Source organism: Mandrillus leucophaeus, unplaced genomic scaffold, assembly GCF_000951045.1.
Source record: "Mandrillus leucophaeus isolate KB7577 unplaced genomic scaffold, Mleu.le_1.0 Scaffold695, whole genome shotgun sequence".
In the NCBI taxonomy this organism is placed as follows: domain Eukaryota; kingdom Metazoa; phylum Chordata; class Mammalia; order Primates; family Cercopithecidae; genus Mandrillus; species Mandrillus leucophaeus.
Genome location: NW_012107530.1, coordinates 1,266,059 through 1,274,070, shown reverse-complemented (window position 1 = coordinate 1,274,070; position 8,012 = coordinate 1,266,059).

The following is an 8,012-nucleotide window of genomic DNA, read 5'->3' as shown; positions in this document are numbered from 1 at the left end:
TCCTCCTGTATCTTCCTAGTCGAAAGTGCTTCTCCCTGGTAACTAACATATTTAAGATTCCAGAATTTGGGGTACAGGAAACATAAATTCCCCTAAGGGAATTACTGAGAGTGACAGGGAGCAATGTACTTCTGCTTCCATTCCTTGGTTCATAGAACAAGGTATTCTACCTATTTGAGACACCAGTTAAAGATTTTGCTATTTTGCTATTCTTGCCTCTTGGATCCAGGACACTCGGAAAAAAAAAAAAAAAAACAACCATTCCCTTACGTATGTTCCAGACTCCTACCAGTAGAAGTTGGCTATGTTCTGCACCTCTTTTGGAATACAGTCTTTTTATCTTTTTACTCCCTTCTCAGACCCAAGATGACTCCAACTGGATTCTGTTGTAACTTAATCCTGGTCATTGAGCTTGTGGCCTGGAGGGGAGGTGAGGGCAGAACCTAAAAAGGAGCTCCATGTTGTCATAAAGCTCACAGAACTTGCATCATCTTTAATTAAGGGAAGAGATATGTATAATATACACATTAAAATTACAGTAATATAATATTCTATATTTTCTGTGTATATACTATTATTGGTGAGTTTTGTATTAGAAGGTTTCTTATTGCTTGTTACCATCCTTTTCTTTCAGATTGAAAAACTTTCTTTAGCATTTCTTATATGAAAGTTTTGATATTGATGAAACCTCCTCAGCTTTTGTTTGTCTGGAGGGGGGCTGTTATTTCTCCTTAATATTTCAAGGATATTTTCACTGGATATGCTATTCTAGGATAGAAGTTTTGTGTTTGTTTTTCCTTCAGCACTTTAAATATGTCATATCACTCTCTCTTGGCCTGTAAGGTTTCCACTGAGGCGTCTGCTGCCATACATACTGAATCGTCTTTGTATGCTATTCGTTTCTCTTCTCTTTCTGCTTTTAGGGTCTTGTTTTATTCTTGTTCTTTGGGAGTTTGGCTATTAAATGTCCTTTGGGAGTTTGATTATTAAATGTCTTGATGTTGTCTTATTTGGGTTAAATCTGTTTGGTGTTCTGTAACCTTTTTGTACTTAAATATTGATATATATCTCTAGATCTATAAACTTATCTGTTAATATCTTTTTGAATAAACTTGCTACTCTGATCTCTGTCTGAATGACCTCTTTAAAAGCCAATAATTCTTAAATTTTCCCTTTCGAGGTTATATTTTAGGTCTTATAGGCATGCTTTATTTTTTTTATTTTGTTTCCTCTGAATCTATTTTCAAATAGCATGTCTTCAACCTCACTAATCATTCTGCTTGAATAATTCTGCTATTGACAGACTCTGATGCATTCTGTAGTACGCCAGTTGAATTTTTTAGGTCCAGAATTTCTGCTTGATTTTTAAAATTATTTCAATCCTTTTGTTAAATTTATCTGATAGGATTCTAAATTACTTCTCTGTGTTATCTTGAATTTCATTGAGCTTCCTCAAAACAGCTATTTTGAATTGTCTGAATGGTCACATATCTCTGCGAGTCCAGCATTAGTCATTGATGCCTTATTTTATTCTTTTGGGGAGGTATTGATGCTTGTGGATGTTTGTCAATGTCTGGGCATTGAAGAGTTAAGTATTTATTGTAGTCTTCAGAGTCTGTGCTTGTTTGGGAAGGCTTCTTGGCTTCTTGGGAAGGCTTTCCAATTATTCAAAGGGAATTGAGTCTTATGATCTAAGTCTTTGGGGTTTGGTGACTTTACCCATACCCATTAACACTGCATCTCTTTCAAACTCACAGAAGTACCACCTGGTGGTCTTGGGTATCATCTGAGATAATTCCCCACATTACCAGACAATCTCTTCTCTCATTTCCCCCAAATAAATGGAGTCTCTCTCTCTCTCTGTCTCTCCTCATCCCAGAGCAGCTACACAAATGCTGCCCAGGAGTCAGGTCCTTAGTTAGAAACCTTAAGAATCTTCTTGGTGCTCTATTCTACTGCTGCTGAGCTAGCATTCAAGCTGTAAAATAAATTCCTTCCCATTCTTCCCTTTTCTTTTCCTCAAGTGAAATGAGTCTCACCCCATGACTACAACTGCCCCAGGCCCATGGCAAGTACTGCTGATGTTCACTCAAGGCTCAAGTGCTCTTCAGTCAGTTTATGGTAAATGCTGCCAGGCCTGGGCTCTCCCTTTAGAGCAACGGGCTCCCTCTGGCCCAGGCCAGGTCCAGAAATGCCATCCAGGAGCCAAAGCCTGGAATTGGGGGTTCAGGAGTCTGTTTGGTGTTCTACCCCACTGTGACTGAACTGGTACCCAGGCTGCAAGACAAAATCCCCTTTATTCTTCCCTCTCCTTTCCTCAAGGAAGAGTCTCTCCCGTAATGGCCACCAGAGCTGGAAATGTGCCAGGACATACCTGAAGCCAGCATCACACTGAGTCTCACACAAGGCCCACAGTAAGTACTACCTGAGTATTGCTGATGTTTATTCAAGGCCAAAGGGCTCTTCAGTCAGCAGGTGATAGATCCTGCCAGGACTGGGTCCTTTTCATCAAGGCAGTGAGTTTCTCTCTGGCACATGGTGTGGAGCTAGAGCCTGGAATGGGGGCCTCAAAACTCAGCGTGGTACTTTTTTTTTTTTTTTTTTTTTTTACTGTGGCTGAGCTGGTATCCAAGTTTCAAGACAAAGTCCTCTTTACTCTTCCCTCTCCTCTACTCAAGCAGAAGGAAGGAGTTTCTTTTGGAGCTGCAATCTGTACTACCTGGGGTTGGGGGAGGGTGACACCTTGGCAACCCCAGCTGGTGTCTCACTAAGCCACAGGCACCCCAAGTCCAGTGGCTCCAAGACCAGCACAGCACCAGAATTTGTCCACGAATTGCATTTCTTTTGGCCTAATCTGCCTTTCAAGTTCATTTAGGACCTCAAATTGCTTTAGCCTGAGGTGTCAGGGCTTATCAGAACTCAGATTCCAAACACAGGGATGGATGATTTGCCGCTGGTGAGGGCTGATTTAAATCCTTCCTCTGTGGGTGCCAGTTGGATTCTGCCCTGTGTTACTTTCCACTGTGACAGGCAGTACTGAGTTCAAGTGCAGAGTCCCACAGTCAGTGCGCTTTTCCTCCCTCAAATGCACAGATTCTCTTTCCCCACCATGTGACTGCTGCTGGGAGATGTGGGAGGGGTGGTGTCGGCAAGCGAAGACTGTCCTTCCTGCCCTATTTAGTGCCTGTTTCGGTGATATGAAGTTAAAACCAGGTACCGTGATTGCTCACCTGATTTTTGGTTTTTATGAAGGTGCTTTCTTGTGTGGATAGTTGTTCAATTTGATGATCCTGAGGAGGGGGCGCAATCACTGGAGGGTTCTATTCAGCTATCTTGCTCCACCTCTTCCTAGACACTGCTGTCTTTGGGTTTTGTTAAATAGTGGTGAGAAAAGCAGCCTGATAAAAAGAGTGCTCTGTATGCAGTTGGTTGTTAAGTGGGGTTGAGTATAGAGAGGAGGAAGGAAATAGTTTTTAGGGAAAGATAGTTTAGGGTTAAGGAAGAAGAATTTGGAAAAGCCTGGAGGTAAAATATCATGCAATGTTTGATAACATGTTTGGAGGTAAGGTAAACATGGGTAAAAAACAAAATGTAGGTGGTCTTCAAGGCTAAGGATATGGAAAGAAAAGCACACTATACTCATATAATTAAAACCCACGTAGGCAACACTAAGTTGTTTAGGCTTTCTCTTGAAGACGATGAAAAGATTTCAAAGTATTTCAACCAGAAAGTCACACTGGTTTAAGCATAGAGGGCTGTAGGACAGGACGTCAGATAGGAAGATCAATTAGAAGGCAAGGTAGTAACCCATATGTGAGAGAATTTGCTCCTTTATTCTATGTCTACACAAAATACAGCCTCTGGATGGAGAATGTGGCAAAGGAGCCCCTAGGATTTCTTGTGTATTTGGAAATGCTGTTTTTAGTATCAGACAGAAGACTTGCAAACACTTGTTTGGGATACTGCTTTGGCTTCTCTAAATGAAAAATTATTGTCAGATTTTAAGGCCTGAGAGTCATTGTCTTTAAAACACCAAATTGAGTTTTCAAATACTGAAAAATTCAAACAAAGTTTAAATATTTGGGTAAATTTTTACAATATATGGCAGTTGAAGTCATCCTCAGCTCTCACAAGATTTTGACATCAAAAATTTGATGATATTATTTTAAAATGTACTTAAAATATTGTGTGTTGTAAAGCTGAATGAAATGTGAGATACCACCCGGCAGTCCCTGATTAAAACAAAGACCACTCCATCCGCGAGGGGTTGCAACAGCTCACCTCCGACCTCTGGACCTCTGCCTCCACACTTTCTGAAGTACCAATCTACACATGCTAAATCCCTGCTGAAAAATCTGTGATGGCCACACATTGCCCACCAGAACATACGGGTGAGTTCTACAAGGCCTTCCTTGGCTTGAAGGGGCCTAAACCAGTTATGCATTCTATTGTGTTCCCTCTTGCTTATGCTTGTAGTATTCTGTTGTCCTGCCACACTACTCACATCTATAACATGGTGATCCATGCCACCATCCCATTCTTCCCATTTTGCCTGCATTTTAAGACTAATCTCAAATTTCCCTAAATGGGAAAACTTCCGGGAACCTCCCACTTAGACATCCGTATGCCTGTGTAGGAAGAATACAGGCAAGTACTAAGAATGACTTCTGAGGGGAATGGTGCAGATCAGCTCTAACCAAGGAGGAGGTGCAGGTGGATGCATTCCCACTGTGGTTACTCAGAGGCCGACTACCCACTTACACTCCTCAGCTACACTTTTGCAGGTCGGGTCCACTACCAACTAAAACTGCTGACTTTGATTCCACTAGTCAGCTTGCTCAAGGACAGAATGCCCAGACAACCCTCTCTGCCAGCTGACAGCTTATCAAGTTTATCCCCCCAAAATATGTGTAAACAAGATTCACTGTGTCCTGATTGCCTGAAATTTGCTTTTCTTCTTTCTCTTCTTTCTGTTAGCAATTCTGTATTTGATTTACTCACTCAAATGACAACTGACCTCCTCAAATGTGACTCATTTCCGTGAAGAAAAGCTAAATGGCATGTAAAATAACTTTCTAAAACTATCTGAATTATTTTTGATAATAACAAACACATGGTAAAACAGTACTGTCAGTATGTTTCTAATAAATTAATTAAAGAAAAGCTGCCGACTTGAAGTAAACACGTCAATTAGTTAGTTTGCATGGTATTTTCTCTCAATATCCCTAATAAGCTCCAAATAGGAAATTTGCCTTGAGAAAATAAAAACAAAATTTAAAAAACACAGCTCTGCAATTTGTAATTTCTTTAACTTATCAAGATTTTGTTCACCATTATATTTCATGTTTGCTGGTAGGAGAGGTATTACAATCAAGTGAAAAAAATGTGAATTTGGAGTTTAAATCGTGGCTGTTCCAATTGTGTAACCCTAGGCAAGATACCTAGCCCCTCATCAGAAGCTTCAATTTACTGATCAGTAAAATGGACACCATAATGTAAAACTTTATAAAGTTATTTTGAAGATAAATTGAAAGAAGCAATGTAAGTTCTTTGAGAACATGGTTGAAAGCAATTTTTGTCTCCTGTCATTGGCAGAATATTATCTGTTAAGCCACCCCCCTTGCTTACAGACAGTTTATGCATGTTGCTAAGAAAGATGCATTTCCTAAGAAAGATGGAAAGCTTTTGTAAACCGTACTGTGCTGTAGAACCCCTGGTCCAGGCTGAGGATGAATGAATTTATATAATATAAAGAATGACCACAAGTGTACATGTTCACACAGAGGAAAGGATGGGAGGAAGTCAAAAGCTCTGTGCTGCTCTGATACCAACCACTCTAATAACATTGGGATTAATAGGCCAAGAGAGCAAGTGATCAGCGTATCTTTTTATTTTTTAGACAGAGGCTGGAGTGCAATGGCATGATCTTGGCTCCCTGCAACCTCCACCTCCTGGGTTCAAGCGATTCTCCTGCCTCAGCCTCCTGAGTAGTTGGGATTACAGGCACACACCCCCATGCCCTGCTAATTTTTTGCATCTTTAGTGGAGACGGGGTTTCACCATGTTAGTCGGGCTGGTCTCCAATCCCTGACCTTGTGCTCTGCTCTCCTCGGCCTCCCAAAGTGCTGTGATTATAGGTGTGAGCCACCACACCTGGCCTTTTCGTTTGTTTGTTTTGTTTTTTTGTTGTTGTTGTTCTGAGATGGAGTTTTGCTCTTGTTGACCAGGCTGGAGTGCAATGGCGAGAGCTCAGCACACTGCAACCTCTGCCTCTCGGGTTCTAGCGATTCTCCTGCCTCAGCCTCCCGAGTAGTTGGGATTACAGGCGTGCACCACCACGCCCGGCTAATTTGTATTTTTAGTAGAGACGGGGTTTCTCCATCTTGGCAGGCGGGTCTTTTAACATTAAAATGCTGAAGTGTTGGAAAGGAGAGTAGGGCACTGTTTTTCCCCCATTACTTAAAACTGAATCTTTAAGCACCCTGTCAATAGATCTCTGGTGATAGTTTGGTAATATTAGTGCTGTTAAAAGTCTTTAAGTACCTTTAAGTATTTGAATGTTCTTTTAAAAACTAATAAAGAGCTCAATGAGTTAACTGTAAAGCAATTCTTTAGAATCTAGTAGATAAAACTAGACAGTAACAGCAACACATTTAGCAATGAGACTAGATAGATGACAAATTTAAAGAAAACAGAAAAGACCAGAATTTTAGTTTGAAAGCCCTTAAAGATGTTATTAATTTAGTGCTATCATTTTATAGGTGAAGAAATTGAATCCCAGAACACTTAAGTGATTGACACAAAATCATAAAAAGTGAAAGCTGTATCTGAGATTTCCTGATTACTATTTAAATGATCAGTTACCAAAAAAAAAAAGAAAGAAAGCAAATAAACCAGGTTTAGAAACTAGCTATGTATTTTTCTCTTATACAACACATATCTCTGTCCCCAATAGCTAAATACTGAATATGTATATTTGAATATTTAAGTCTTTTTTTTTTTCATTTTTATTTTATGTATCTTAAAATGTAGGCTATGTTTTTAATTGAGGCCTGGTTAGTTCCACTGATTATGGTGCTTGTGAGCTCAAGGGAATCAAGTGCGTAGGACACAGGGGTGGTGGGGGGGGGATCCAAGTGTCCAGAGGGGGGATATACTGACAATGTAGCACAGGATCATCATTCCACGTGGGCTGGACAAACTACTCCATCAATATAAAAGCAGAACCCTGGGATACTTCTAATGCATAACAGAAACCTAATGAAGGGAAGTTAATACAGCACATTCATCAACTTCCTATTGTTTATTAGGTAGGCTCAGAGAGAACATTACGTGCTATTTCAGGCAGAACCTTGTGGGGCATGTGCCCTTTAAATAGGTCAACAAGTGCTAGGGTTGGTCCTTAGCTCTGAGGATGCACAAATTAGATTGGATCTTCCTTTAGGGTGTTGAGACTCTGGAAAATGATTCTCATTGATCAAATGAATAATAAATGGATTTTAAAATTAAAAAGGTGAAAAGAAAAATGCTGGCTATGGCATAATGATCAAAACTCTCTGGAATATATTAATGTAGAAAACAGAATTCCTCTGGATCCTGGATGTTCTGTGATTTTAAAACATTTGTTTTGAAATATATATCTATATGCCCAAACTGAAATTTAAAAGACGTTAAGATTTTGCCATATTGGTTTCAGATTTTTCTATCTCTTCATATTGTAAAAAAATCTCAGACAAATATCTAAACAAAGAAACATCTAAAGCCACACTTCTATCTCTTCCCCAGCTTTCCCTGTGAAGACTTAATCATCAAACAGAAATTAGCATAAATTATGCTCAAGCATATTTTTGTGTCTCTACTACATAAGTATAAATCCATAGGATTAATTAACAATGTACATAAATTATATTCTAATACACATGCATTCTTTAAAGCTTTCTTTTTACTCTCACCTTTAAGTCTATATATTTATACATGTTGATACAAAAAAATCTGGTTCATTTCTATATCAA